General features: G+C 43.1%; 1 protein-coding gene and 1 pseudogene across 5 annotated transcripts in view; both read right to left on the bottom strand.

Annotated features, from left to right (window-relative positions):
• LOC113683152 (uncharacterized) overlaps positions 1 to 15,700 on the bottom strand; it is a 230,415-nt gene that overhangs the window by 152,699 nt on the left and 62,016 nt on the right. The gene's annotated exons all lie outside the window — the stretch shown is intronic.
• Positions 9,879 to 15,379, bottom strand: LOC149051933 (uncharacterized; annotated as a pseudogene).

Genomic DNA, 15,700 nt, shown 5'->3' with positions numbered 1-15,700 from the left:
GAGGTTATAAAAGTATTCTCCACCTGGAAATTCCATGCATCTCTGTGCATAGAAAACATCAGTGCATATTGCAGGAATTTTACGAATTGAATGTTTTCAATCAGTTTTTCCTAGCTCTCTCTCTCTCTCTGAGCCCAGCATTTTCTGACGCGTTCGAATTCATTAACTGAGGCTATTTACTGAGGTGCATGTGAGACAAACGGCACACATGGTATTGGAATCAGTAATATCAATAGAATATCAGTTGATAAACTCGTGGTAATGTTTAGTTTCATAGATTCTTCATGGGTATGTAAATAAACTACCTTAAGATCTCTTCATGATGATAATCTATATGTCAGCATTGAGAAATAATTTTGTAGTTTAAACTGATTAATTTTTTTTCTCGGTTGTCGGAGAAAGAGCGATTTTGATTATTTTCACGAGTGTGTAAAAGAGAAAAAATCTAGCCTGTTCGGAGGAATTTATGTCTTGACCTGCAGATTTAGATTTTTGAATATTTTTCATTCGACAATGGAGCTCAAAATTCACTTTCTTTCTTTATCTATTTTCAAACATGACACTTAACCACATTTCAGATCTTAGCAGTGTGCGTATATAAACAGTGCGTATGTCCTGGCTCATTAACGAGGCTCTAATTAAGGCTCTGAGGTCAGACTTTCAGATCGTAAAATCCGATGGTCAAAGATTTGAATCCTCGAGTGAATTCATTCTCTCTCCCACGTTCGTGATGAGTAAATAAGATCGATATTTCTTTCATTCTTTAGACTCATGTTTCAAATTATTTCTATTTGTATCTTTAGTCAATACCCGTTTATCTAATTAATTGCATTAGGTCGCTATTAACTTGTTCTGTCCTCACCTTAACTCCTGTGAAAATGTGACTTGCCCCACACGTGTGTAACAAAACGGTGCACTTGGTAACACCAGCAGTATTAAAGAAGCTGAATATGAGCTAATCGCACTCGAAACAGAAAATCGTTTGTTTATTTCGTGATACACGATTCGATTTTGGAGCTATGCTATTTCACTAATAGAACGCCAAGTTGGGACTGGGCGTCACATGACATTTCTTAGTTTTTCATTTTCATTAATCCAGAGTATCGCGCAATGATCTAAACTTCCAAATTTTTTTCCGCTGGTGTGGTGTGTCGTTAAACTGCCGCCTCTTTGGGTTGTATGTCGCCGAACTGCCTTGTGGGAGGTCGAGGGTTCAAGCCTACGACTGGATGTGGGAAGATATTGTGCGAATTTCAGAGTACACCACACAAAAAGAATGACTGAACGGAAACGATTAGAGATAAAAGAGAGTACGAAATATTCAGTACTAGAAATAACGACCACAACTTTATTCCGTTTAACAACTTCAGACAACTCACAGCACTCCTCTGTAATTTAATCATTCATACAACGTGCCACAGCTGAGAGTTCTTTGGCCGAACTGAGAGTCCTTTTACAGCCAGTTAAAAAGAACATCGTAAAAATATCGATCGATCACCTTAGAACTTCGATCAGGAGTACAAGTGGGAAGGGGGTTTAACCCAATAACTCCCAAGATCTCATTAGTAATTCTCCCTACGGTCTGCCATAAAATACTCATGATTTCAATTTGGAGAATTTGGTAATGGATCAACTTGTAGTCCCCTAATTTAGTTTTCTCCTTTATTCTCCCAACTTGTCTGCTTGATTCGGTGTTGATATTGTAAGGAGAAGTTCTGTTTTGGTCACTCATAGGAGTTAAAGGGTTAATCGGACAAGGGAGGAGAGGGTTCACCTTTTTTGGCGAGGAACAAAAAAAAATAAACAATTGTAATACGGCAGTAATAACCAGGTGCATTTTTACGCCGTTATAAACTGCTAGCTACATATGACACTATAGACAGATGTGAACCTCTCATAGAAGACTAAAACAGGGTTGAAAGTTTTGGAATAGAAGATTGAGGCGAGCAAGGCTAATAACCCTTCGAATTGTTACTTCAACAGGCAGTTCTGATTTTATTACTGGGTGAATTGATTTGAAAAAAAAATTATCTAGATCAGATCGATGTAGCGGATCCATGGTTTGCATCTTCAAGAAAAACACAAACAATTTTTTGGCTTCTCTGGCACACCGTAATGTTTGGCGAGAGAGGGATTTTGAAAGAGCGTGACAACAAGGAACCAGCGCTGGTTGATCGCTTGGTGAGAATTGCGTGGTAATCGGAATGCACGGGCCCGAGGACGACTTTTAACAAAACAAGAAAAATCAATAAACAAACAGACAAAATTTAAGTAAAAACTAAACAAAACAAAGGCAAAACGACGATGAGATTACGGTGGATATAAAATACTCGGTCAAGCCAACTAAAATACAATATCAACCAAATAAGGGATGAGAAGAAAGAAAAATATCAATTTGGGGATAATTAGTTGATCCAATACTAAATTCTCTGAACTAACATCATAAGACTTGTATTTTTGGCAGCAAGGAGAACTAAAAATTTGATCTGGGAGGTTATCTGCCCAATTATATCTCTTTTGTCATATTTTCCTAGTCAGCTCTTCATTTTGGACATATGACTTTCATCATCTACAGTAGTGTCCCCTTTTTTACTTTTAGTTGAAAAGGCATCGAGCAGTTTTGATATACAAGGCTGATAATTCAATACTGTAACAGCCCAAAGCCATATTTTCTTCTCAAGGAAGATTTTGTCTTCTTCTTATGTTTCACAGATGTAGATGAATGCACAGTTAGTGTTCACACTTGCCTTAGAGGAACAGCCATTAACACTATTAGTTCATACAACTGTTCTTGTAGCCCTGGTTACGTCAGGGATGGAAGAACAAGTTGCTATGTGCAGTCAGCCGGTTAGTAGTTTTTATCTTTTACAAGTAACGTGAAATAATTTGAATTACAACTGCAGAAGCTACCTTTTTTTTTCATCTTATACTATCTCAGATATTTTGGTCTGACTTTAGATGCTTCACTGAAGATTGCTCTTCATTTTTTAGAGATCAGGGCGGGTAATGATTCAGAAGAGTGAGTCGTGAGACTTATATATGTATTTTATCTCAAAGAAAATAAGAATATACTTTAGTGAAATAAAGATAAACAATAACAATAAAAAAAGTGATCGAGTTTGTGAAATAAAGACGGATAAAAAAGTTAGCCAAGTTTGTGAAAAATATATTGTTGTTTGAATAATCAACGTAACATGGCTGTCGGTTGTAAGACCTATAGCCAAGCTGGCAGTCAATTGCCCAGTTGAGTTCACAGGCGGGTAATTTGGTGAGGACTGGAACCTAGTTCCTCTTCACCTCTTATATTACATAAATATTTATTATTGATTCAAACCATTTCTATTGAACCTTATCAAGGGATTATGAACAATGATTAAGTCTAAATTCCCCACAAGAGGCCAGGCCACGCTTGATCTAATACTAACAAACATGGGCAATCACTTCTCAACGCCCGAGAGCTTTCCCCCCTTTGGTCTGTCAGACCATAGCACAGTCATCGTAAAGCCGAAGGAAAGGATACTGAACCAACATACCAGGAAAAAGATCAATATCAGGGATATGAGAGAAAGCAAGAAGACAAGTCTCGGCCGCTATCTCAGCAATGTCGACTGGTCATGCATCAATATGCAAAGCTCCTGTGAGGGAAAACTCCGCAATTTCAACGAACTGATAACAAACGGCATAAATAACATCATGCCAGAAAGGTCGATTAAAGTTTACCCGAAGGACGCCCCTTGGATGACAATAAAACTCAAGGAGTTGATTCGTTTGCGTCAAAATGCATTTCATTCCAACAAGAAGGGTCCAGTTTTCAGATTCTACCGCAATGCTGTCAATAGAGAAAGGAAACTATGCAAAGTAGCCTACTATACTTCAAAAGTGCAAGATCTCAAAGGTGTGAATCCCCGTCAGTGGTGGAAAGAGATAAATAAACTGAGTGGATCCAAAAAACAAAACCCCAATTTACTGTCCTCCCTCGATGTACAGCAATTCACCAACATGTCCCCCCAAGAAATCGCCAGTGCAATAAATGAAGCTCTTCTAGAACCGCTCCAGTCTTATCAGCCTATCAACTGTGAGAACACGTCTGTTCTCCTTCCTACAGGAGAAGGTGCCGAATTCCCTAAAATATCAACACATCGAGTGTACATTAATCTGAAACGCCTCAACAAACACAAAGCTCCTGGCCCGGACGGCATACCTAATTGGGTTCTAAAGGAATACGCCGAAATTTTAGCACAGCCCATAACGGACATTTTGAACACTTCCTACAAAGAACAAAAATTGCCGTCAGTTTGGAAATTGGCGAATATAACACCCCTCCCAAAGGTAAAACAAGTGACTGATCCCAAGAAGGAGCTAAGGCCAATTTCAATTACACCTGCGTTATCAAAACTTGCTGAGGATTTTATAGTTTCTGACTTCATTAAACCGGCCGTGGAAAAAGTAGCGGACCCAAATCAGTTCGGAACGGTATCTGGATCATCCACTGTACTGGCACTCATAAGCATGATACACAATTGGCTTGAAGCAACAGACGGAAACGGAGCGTCAGTTCGGGTCCTTCTTTTTGATTACCGAAAGGCCTTTGACCTAATTGATCAGTCCATCCTAATATCAAAACTGAATCAACTGGACATTCCGAAGAGCGTTATTAACTGGATAGTTGACTTCCTTTCAAATAGGTCTCAGAGAGTTAAACTTGGCAATGACTGTTTCTCTGAGTGGAGCAAAGTGCCTGCCGGAGTACCACAGGGAACCAAACTGGGCCCCTGGCTTTTCCTTTTAATGATAAACGATTTGTCAGTTTCGCTCGACAATTTTAATCTGTGGAAATACGTTGACGATACGACGGTATCAGAAACCGTCCCGAAAGGAAAGATTAGTCACGCGCAAAGTGCAGTTGACCAAGTACAGTCCTGGTCTGAGGAAAATCTATTTCAATTGAATTGCGCAAAAACCAAAGAACTGTTGATCAGCTTTAGCCCTCAATACCCCCAATTTCCAAAAACCAACGTGGACGGGGAACTAATTGAATCTGTGCAGTGTGTTAAACTTCTTGGACTCAATATTAATTCAACTCTAACTTGGAACAACCATATTACAGAAATAATAAAGAAATCCAACTCAAAACACTATTTTTTGATTCAACTTAAGCGGGCTAAAGTACCTACAATCGATCTTGTAGCAATCTATTGCGCAACCATCAGGTCCTGCCTAGACTACGCCTGCCCAGTGTTCCACCATGCACTTCCGAAATATCTACAAGTCGATCTGGAGAGAGTGCAGAAAAGAGCCCTTGCATGCATCTTCCCTGGAGCATCATACAAAGAAGCCCTCGATCAAGCAAACATCCCAAGCTTGAGAACCCACCAAGAACAGTTGACATCGACACTTTTCCGATCAGTTTTAGAAAACAAAAACAACAAAATTCATTCTTTAATCCCAAAAAGTTATCAGGCTAATTACAATTTTAGGAAACAGAGGAATTTCAATCTTAATCGTTGTAAGACCGACAGAGCGGCAACAAGTTTCATAAATATGTGTTGCAGAAACAGTTTGTACAATTAATTAATGTGAAGTTACGCAATTCAGTTTTATCTGCAATGTAATTTTAATAAAACACAGTCTATCTATCTATCTATCTATCTATCTAGTGCATCTCTATTTTTTTTGTTTTTTCATCCTTTCCGCGAATCTGATGTTTTGCCCAGCCCCAAAACGAAGATATTTCCTTCGATAGTAAGTTTGTGGAATTCAATTTTCAATAGCGAATATAAATTTATTTTTGTAAGTGATGTTGTATAATCCTCTTTGCTGGCGCACTACAGAGGAATTGTATCAGGCAGTGAGACAATTTAGTGGCTATTTCACTACTGGACTTTATTTCTACAAACATCATGTGCTGTGAAGTGTAAGTGTTTCTCAGTGAATAAAAATAATAAATGATACAAGCTTACTGCTCGACATTTACGATATTTTAAAAAGTCCCAAATAAAAACATAAATAAATAAGTAAATAAACTGGTACATATGGTTCCGTTGTATCACGTGGTCCATCAGAGAGCTTATCCCGGCACTCAGTTGTTATCTTAATTATTGTTTAAATCTTTGGCAAACAGCATTATAGTATGACCTTAGAAGAGGTGAATCGTCCCATTCCAGTCAAATAGAGTCGATTCGACAACATTTTCAACCCTGCCTCGTAGCAGGTTGAGGAACAGTTTCTACTTCTTGAAAATCAACTTCCGGTATTACATTTTCACATCAAGAGGGACGGTTTATTCAGATTTCCAGTATTACGACACCACTTAACCGCGAATTGACTTCCGGTAGGTCGATGCTCCTTAGTCATACATATAGTTAAAGATCAACCTCATTTGAGTTTAATCACTATTGTCACTATCATTGTTACCGATATTATCACTATCATCACTGTGAAACTATTGTCATACCATTTCCCGTGTGTATCACGTCTAGGTTTTAATTACCTGTGAGTGTTTATATGTTTTATTAGTTACGTTGTGTACTCGAAGTACATGTTTATATCATTGTGTATTGTTACTTAATTTATGTCGAGTAATTTGTCATGTTTTTTGCATAAATTTAGTCCTGTGTATCATTATTTACGTCCAGTCTTATGAAGCAGCCTCGTCGTTTTTTAAATGCCTGTAAGGCTATGCACCGCTAAGGTGAATGTTTTCCTTTACTGTGAGTTTATTCATAAGATGTCGCTAATACCCAGACCTTCCCAACAAAATAATTTCATCATTGACTCTTACTTCACTAAATGTTTTATTCCTTTATACTTTTATTTGGTATATATTTCCCTTCTCCTGCAGCTTTTAAACGGAAGTGCATTCTTACTACTTTTAAATTCATCTGTTAGTTGGACGTGGAAAATGGACTCCTCGATAACGCTAATTTGGCCGCAAAACGGTCACTTGTCACGATTGTCATGCTCATTATTCCCTTTTTTTCTCCAAAACTTTGTAGACGTCTTTGCATAAAAAGAATTTTTATCCTTTGACCAATTGAAGAAAATAACCCATTAGGTTTTTTCTAGAGGGTCTCAATGGGGTGATGGCTTTTACGGCTAACGGTTAAAATTTTGGCCAATTTACGGCTAACGGTTAACACCTTTCCATTGTTTCTACCAGAATATTCATTGTCATTGCCATTGTTTCTACCATATATTTTTCACGGTAAACTTTTTTTACGACTAAAGGTTAAAATTTGTCAATTTTTACGCCTAACGGCTAAATTTTTTGGCCGTTTTACGGCTAACGGTTATCCCCATTAAGACCCTCTTTCTGCAACTGTTACTTTAAAGCTTGCATCAGATTTTTTCCTTCTGTTTTAAGAGAGATACTTTGTAAATTAAACATACGTCCGTTAAAAAGAAGCAATTGTGAGAAATTTAATAGTACAATTTAATTGTATTAAAAAAACAAGACAGCGACAACAACAAAAAAAGAATACATTAAGATAAATAAACGTTTAATCGTTTGTCTCACGATGAAAGAGTCAGGCTAATCAATCTTGTATTGATCACGACCTTTCGACTCCTATGCTGCACGTCCTTGTCAGCATTTATCTATGAACCACACTGGGCAAGAACACAATTGGAAGTTTTGACATATTTAAATACTAGAGTATTATAACCAGCCATGGGTGCTTAGTTTTAAGGGGGGTAAGTTTTAAAAGAAACTCTGGTGCTGCGTCAGTGGGAGAGTATAGCAGGTAATTAAGTGTTGACAACTGAGTTGAAAACGTAAATTGGCCACCGTAAAGAGTTAAAAGGCTGACGTTTCGAGCGTTAGCCCTTCGTCAGAGCGATTGGAGGAATTGTGGGTTGTAGTGACGAGAAAACAAAAATAAATTCGTTGAATGAAAAGCGCTCGTTGATACCCTGGGGATTAAGAGTGCCGATTTGGAAGATATATTTTTGTTCTAGCGCTTTGCAGCTCTCCGAACTGCCTAGATGTAAGTAAAGGCCGCAAACTGCCATATGTTGTTTAGAATGATTAGGGAGATTGAAGTGTTTAACGACATGTTTGGATGCGTCCTTGTCATTTAATTCTACGTCGCGAAGGTGTTCTCGGAATCGGTCACCTAGTCGTCTTCTTGTTTCACCAATGTATAACTTATTGCAATATTGTAATATATTGCGATGTGTGCTTAGTTTTAGTTCTAAATTCAGTGCACTTTTAGAGAAATTCAGATAAACGTTTTCCCTGTTTTACCCCGCGGCAAAAATAACCGAAACTGTACCGAGATAAATGGCCCTTCCCTGTTTTAGGGAATTTTCTTTACCTTTACATTTTATTTAATTTCTTACCTAGTTTTTGCCTTTTTTTTCCCTTGATTTCGTATTTTTTCCCCTGTTTTCATATTTTTTTTGTTTGCTTTTTCTACAATTTTTTTCGTTTTAGTTCTTGGTTTTTGTTTGTTTGTTTGTTTAATTTCCTTTTTCTACCATTTACTCGTAGTTATTTGAGAGCCCTTAAACACTACCTTCACGTTAACTTCAAGCAAATTTTGTATCTCGTCAGATTATCATCTGTGACTCATTAATTCCAATTGCCTTCGTCTTCCGTGAATTTATAATAGCGTCGTTGATTCTTTGTTTTTCTTTGTCAATCAACACTCATCTCCTTCCCTAGATTAAAATCAACCATAAGTTACACACATAGAGGCACCTGCTTTCCTTACCAACAAAATAATGGCCAATACTGGACAACTTTCACTTTCTTTGCAGCTCCTTGTCCTTCACTTAGGCATTATGGGTCAAGACTTCTGACAAACATGTATATTTTTGTTATAGATCTAGCTAGAGCTGAACAACTTTTGCACTTGTCACGAACTTACGCTGGCCTGGAGCTGAAACTATAACATCGTCTTAAATAAATTGAACAGTGGCGCGGTTCGATGATGTGTACATGTCTCAGTGCAAACAAGTAGATAGTGCAAGCTTAAAAGTTTCGCCACAGACCGTTCCTTAATTGGAGGCCAAAATACTCTGAGAACACCATATTTTATCACTTCCTTTTTCTCGCAGGAATACCAGTTTGAGCAGATTGCGCTTCCACTGTGTGGAAATTTGTGCTGGTCGGTGCTAAGAGATAATCGTCTGCTTCAAAGATATCCAACTGATTATTGCTTACCAAAACATCTCAAAAATTCTTATTTGACGCCATCTTAGCAAGTATCCACTGTTGCTATGGATTCAGGAACGAGTTGGAGGCTTGCTCAAACATCATCAAGCTTTGTCTCTTCTTGATTTCTCAAATTAGAGTATGCAGACTACAAAGTTCTGGACAGTGCTGACAGAAACATTAATAACGGAGCAGGGTTGGAATGTAACGACGACATCGTCCGAGGATGGTGGCTACCAGATCGTGCATCGCCGGGCAGGTGTAACTCGCAAAGTTCGGCCTAGTTAAACGGCGAAGATCCATCTGTTGCCGACGGAGTGGTGATTAGTAGCTCTGCTAATACTTTATTTATTGATTCTCGGGCTTTCCTTTTTTAGAGCGTGTTCACAAATAATTGCTGTTTCTTCGTAATAATCAACTTGCAAAAGAAAAAAAAGTTGTTCTTTGCTTAAACACAACAAAAGAGCGGTAGGGATATATGTGCGCCACATCGATGAAACCGATAACTTTCCTTCCACAGATATATTTTGGAGGTACTCGCCGAGAAAGCGATTAAGTTCCTATTTATAGGACGGGAAAGCTGTGACTATGATATATAGTTATGGGTAAAGCGCTATGTGGGGACAAGGCGTCAAACACCGTTTATTTCGAATAAAATTGAATGAGCTGCCTCCAAAATTAAAGCGCCAGTAGGAGAGTTAACACAATGAACCAAGGCACGTCCAGATAGTGAAAGGCTTTAATCGCAACAGGGAAACCTGACTCCGAACGAGTAACAAACAATATGGCCGACGCGACGAGGAGAAAAGCCGTCGAAAGCGCATGCTCAACCCAGATACCGCTGACCGGTACTGGCGTGACTTCTTTCTTTTTTTTGTTTTGTTTTTTTTTTGTTTTTTTTTTAAGGAGAAACAAGAACTAAAAACAATTTAACATACACTTAAGACTAACTAACAAATTGACACGCGCGGGCGAGTCAAAGTTCAGAGTTTAAAGATCGGTGTTCAAAGTTCAGTGTCATAATCTGCAAAACGAGAAGGAGGACGGCGGGTGCGCGATGATCTCCGTAGGGCAGGCGGAGAAGGCATCGCTGAGGTGGCTGCATACTCCACTGGGGAAGGATCAGGGCAGGGCGACTGTGTAGCGAAATCATCCATGGTATGGTCAACGGGAGAGGCAGGGGCTGGACTGTAAGACTGAGGGTTGACAACTGGTGGGTGTGTGGAAGCTGCGATGGCCTCAGGGATGGCAGGCAAAGAGGGGGGAGGGTGAGTCGTTGTAGTAGGACCATCTTCGTCGTCAGAATCAGAGTAGTGTTTGCGTAGGGTCGGAGAGGCACGGAAGGGATCACCCAAGTCAGATGGGACCTTGAAGCACTCAGATAGCTTGACATGGTACGATGAACTTCGCAACTGGGATCCAATGAACTTTTTGATGTTGCAGAATGGAGGATCAATGGCTACAACGAGATAGCGGTCACGAGCACGAGACTTGTTGAGGTCAGAATGAAGGTACACAAGATCACCAATATCGATCAGGGGGGTAGGACGCCTTGACTGACCAGGAGCTTTGGAACGTTCACTGAGGGGATGGTTGGAGAGACGCTGCTCATGCTGGAGGGAAATTATGTGGTCATCTGCGAGGGGTAACTGTTTGTTTGAGAACTGATCCCGCTGGGTCCACATTTCTCGAGAGGAAAGCCCTCTTGAACGGATACGTGAGTTTAAGGCTGAAGTGGCTACGGCAAGGGTGAGGGGAGAGACAGAACTACCGAGAGGCTCCTGACGTAACAGCTCATTCTCCAATTCTTGGACTGCTCTCTCTGCAAGGGGTTCTTGTTGGGATTTTTGGCATGGCCAAGCTCAATTGTGATTCTGTGTTTCTGTAAGAGTGAATCATTGACAAGGGCCTTGAATCCGGGAGCAGGGTCGGTGCGGATCACAGCAGGTGGACCATCCATGGGGCGCATTTCCACGCAAAGCTTTATAATGGCATCACGCAAAGTTTGGTGGCGTTCGTTCTCAAGAAAGAGACTGGACATGTAAGAGGTCACTGTTTCACGGAGTACAAAGATAAGTTGGCGAGAACGTTTTATGACATCTGCCGCAAAGGACTGCCCAATAGTTTCAGGTGGAGGCGAGGTGGACTGGTCAGTTCGTGCTGTTGGTGATCTCTGAATTGCTGCACAGGAGTGGCATCCATCGGAAACACGGGAGACTGCCTTGTCCAGGTCGAGGACAAACAGATAACGCTTGGCAACCATTTTTAACTGGTGACAAGAAGGGTGGCTGAGCTGAATGTGAAGGGCTGTCAAGAGGCCATCCAAGGCCTGGCGAGGGACAATAATACACTCTCTGGTCGGTGACAAGGGATCATGACGTTTGACGACGAGTAGGCCATCACTTGCGATTGAGGCGACCTGCAAATAGCGTTTGACGTCCTTGATGTTTGTGAGCTTCTTGGAAGGCCTTGTGCCTTGGACAAGGTGTGCGTGCATGCGACGTAGGTCTGGGCATTCAGACTGTATGGCCAACCAGGCCGGACGGCTGGTGAAAGGGAGGCGGGCATTGCCTTGGAGGATGTCCTGGACAGTCGCGGCTCGGACAACAGAATCTCTGGTTGAGGCGATAAACAGGCAAATCTGACAGGTTTCATTCTCACAAGGGGCAGCATTTCGACTCGCGAAGTCTGACTGGAGGATAGAGGCGCCGGAGACGTGTCGCACTGAGGCCTGGTAGCGGCTGACAACTGACAGGAAAGTAGATACGCGAGGACTTGCGGAGAACTCGCCGCGGCATAGCTTCTCATAAGCCTGGACGCATGGCTTACTGTCCGTTAGGATACAGGCTTTATTGGATGACTGGATGAGGTATGGACTGAAGTGCTTTGTAGCCGCAGCGATGGAGAGGGCTTCTACTTCGCATGGAAGCCACGTTGTCTGAGTGCCCCGCAGCTTAGCGCTGAAAAAACCGGCGATGTGTAGCTTGTTGTTGCGCGTCACATAGAGGGTGGCGCCTATTCCTGGGTCCTTGACTGCGCCATCGGTGACGACCCATAGTTGGTCCTCAGGTCTAGGTAAGGTGATAGAGAGGGCTGAGGATAGGGCCTTTTGAGCGTTATGGAATGCAGCCCTGAGACTGTCAGACCAGGTGATGGATTCTTGTGAAGTACATCCAGCCGTGACGGCATCCAGCGGGGTTAGATAACTAGAGCACCGTGGGATAACACGAGACAGGACTTTGTACGCACCAATGAACGATCTCAAACGACCAACGGTGTTTGGCACAGGGTACGTGGCGAGGGTGTTGAGGCGGTGGGCACTGGCAGACAGGGTACCGGCAGACCAAATCCAACCAAGGATAGTGGTTGACTTGGGGTTGATTATGGTCTTGTGGGCTGACAAACGCAGGTTGCATTTGTGAAGAGCTTGCAGGACCCTCTTCCAGTTGTGGAGTAACTCTTGAGGGGTGTTGCCCCCGCAGTATAAATCATCGGCGATCTTGGCCACGGCTCCATCTTGAAGTAAGGGGCCTAGAACACGGCACATAACCTCCTCTAGAGCAGTCTCTGAGCCAGGCATTCCCATAGCGGAGCGGGCATACACCCATACGCCTTTAAAGGGGGTGGCGACACCGCAGTACTTCATGGACTCTTTGGCTAAAGGGATCTGGTAGAAAGCACTTGTAAGGTCAGTGATAATTATGTGTGACCATTGGGCGATGAGCCGTAATGTGGAGTCAACATCGGGTAGCAGGGATGGTTGTGGTTTGCTGTATCTGCCCACATCAGAAAAGGCGGTGACGAGACGGGAACCACCATTAGGCTTCTTTACAAGGAAAGATGGATTGAGGTATTCAATGGTGATACCCACATCTTCGGGGCGGCGGAAGACTCCAAGATTCTCTAGGTTGTCAAACTTTTCCTGGAGCTCGATGAGCTTATCCCGTGCGTATTGGGGGAGGCGACCCTTCTGCTGAGGAGGTTCGACAGGACCCATGTTGACTTTGGCCTTGTATGCGCCAGCGGCTCCATTGTATCCGGGGAATTGCGGGTCAAATACAGTGTCGTACTCTGTAAGTAGTGATTGGAAGTCTGCACGAACGGTTTGGGGAAGGGTGTTGTCTGGATCAACCTGAACGGATGCAGAGTAACGTGTACTGGAGGGCGGCAACGGGCGCTGAGCAGTAGGTGGGGGTGATGATGGGACTTCGGGGGGCTCAAAAACAGGGATGACTTGGCAGAAGTGTTCGTGGCGTTTGAGAGTGCGGGGTACGCTTGATAGGTTAGGAATCCGTATGGCTCGGGCAACGCTGGAAACGACACCAGGTTGTGGCCACAACTGGGATGGCTTCGGATTGTGTGCACTGGGTGCGTCGATGCGAGGCTCTAGTGCGTACTCCGAGTCAGAAGGTGCATCGTCTGGTAGACGTACTTCCATGAACTCTCCAGGCCACACTGTCTGGGATGGAGCAGGGGCACGTAGGACAAATGCTCTACGTGCGGTTGCATGAGGGTTGGGTGGGGATTTGGACCCATACGTGTAGACGGAGCCATTGCCTAGTAGTACCTCTCTCTTAGCGGGTCGGACAGCGATGTTATTCGTCTCCATAAAGGGGGTACCGGCAAGTACCTCAACATCAAGATTCTCAACTACGAGACCTTCAAACGCGAAATTTGTGTGGTCCCGGGTGAAGGTGGTACGAATTTCTCCTATCACCTGGAGCTGAGACGAGCCATCAGCCTGTTGGACGGACTGGGCACTTGAGATTATCGGACAGCCGAGGTGTTTCGCAGTTGAATGGCGTATCATATTTCCAGTTGCACCGCTGTCGAGGGTGACGCGCACGACTCGATGATCATGAAAGACATCCATGTAAGGGGACTGGCGGGTCTGCACACGGTAGGCCACCATGTCCGGGCCTGGCAATGTTGTGTCAGGGTCTGGTGAATCAGAATCAGGACTGGTCTCAGTTTCTTGGTCATTGTCAAGGATGCCGGCGATCTGTCGTGCTTTCACCATGAAACGCCTGTCACTGTCGGGGAGGAAGGTACACTGACTGAGGAAGTGGTTTGTCATAGAACGGCCAGCCTGTTTACATAGAGGACAGACCTTGTCTTGGCGGGGTTGTCTGGGACGGGCTCTAGGAACACCCCTGTTACTCTGACGAGGGCGACGAAAATCGTCTGCAACAGCAGCACGCAGGATTCTGGCATCATCCGACGTGCGGATTTCCTCGAGTAAGGAATTGAGGGCCTGCGAGATCTCAGGTTTGATCGAGGCAAGTGTACGGGATCTCAACTCTGTACCATAACGCTGCTTAACCAGTCGTGGGAGACTGGGGTGAATGAGGCGTAACCAAGTGAGGACCACAAAGTTTTCGAGTGTAGGGGTTAACTCCTCATCCTCCTGCACTGCTTGGCCATTGTGGGTTAAGCCGTTGGCACGTAGCAATGAATCTTCTACGAATGCTGTGAGGCGCTGGTACAGATCTTCGGGGCGCTCATCAGCAGCTAGGTGTATTTCGGAAAAGTCAATGAACTGAGCCCCGGTGACTTGGAAACCAAAGTGCTGTCTGATGGTTTGCCAGATGAACTCGAGGGATGTAGAGTTTTTCACCAGAGTATTTCGAGAGATAATTGGACAATAGTTGGCGATCTGTCCTAACATCAGCTCGAGGAAGTTAACCTTTTGGCGGGCTGTCAGGCGACGAGCTAATGGCACTGATTCGCCATCGTTGTGAAGACCTCGAAGCGGCTGACCCCTGGTCTTTTTTAACCATGTCAATCCATCTGCGAGGAAGGGGGCGAAGTTGCTGTCCAAAGAAAGAGTGTAAATGAGGTTTTGCTTCCAGTTTTCAAAGGAATTGATAGATTCCACTTTGGAGAGGCACCACTGCTTCGGTGCACGGTGTGTTGCAGCCATATTTCACGTTTAGGGCTCTGGAACGTGTTGACACGGCGAAGGATACACTGTTTTGGCTCACGTGGACGAGGCGAAAAATAGCCTTCTTCGGCGAAAATATGGCCTGGGTAGAACCGAACACTGCCACCACGCCAGTAGGAGAGTTAACACAATGAACCAAGGCACGTCCAGATAGTGAAAGGCTTTAATCGCAACAGGGAAACCTGACTCCGAACGAGTAACAAACAATATGGCCGACGCGACGAGGAGAAAAGCCGTCGAAAGCGCATGCTCAACCCAGATACCGCTGACCGGTACTGGCGAAGCATCCATCCGTGGCAGCTAAAAAAGTGAGGGATAGACTCGAATATCATATCAAATGAAGATATTTGTGGAGATAACTCCTTGAACGATAAGATATAATGACGTCCCTTACCTGGCGATGGTACTTCTCAAGATACGGTCGCGGTGATACTCGCAATAAAGCAAAAAATAATTATCAGGAGATTACTATGGAGCTTGCACACACTTTTCTGGTATCCTGCTGAGTTCCTTACTCGTTTTGAAAAAAAAAATGCGAAGAACATCGCCCGCGAATGACTGACAGGATGATATTATTATATCTAAACAGCTGAAGTCAG

Source organism: Pocillopora damicornis, chromosome 1 (genome assembly GCF_964200805.1).
Source record: "Pocillopora damicornis chromosome 1, jaPocDami1.2, whole genome shotgun sequence".
In the NCBI taxonomy this organism is placed as follows: Eukaryota; Metazoa; Cnidaria; class Anthozoa; order Scleractinia; family Pocilloporidae; genus Pocillopora; species Pocillopora damicornis.
Note: the sequence above shows the minus strand (reverse complement) of the source record. Positions and strands in the feature narration are given on the sequence as shown.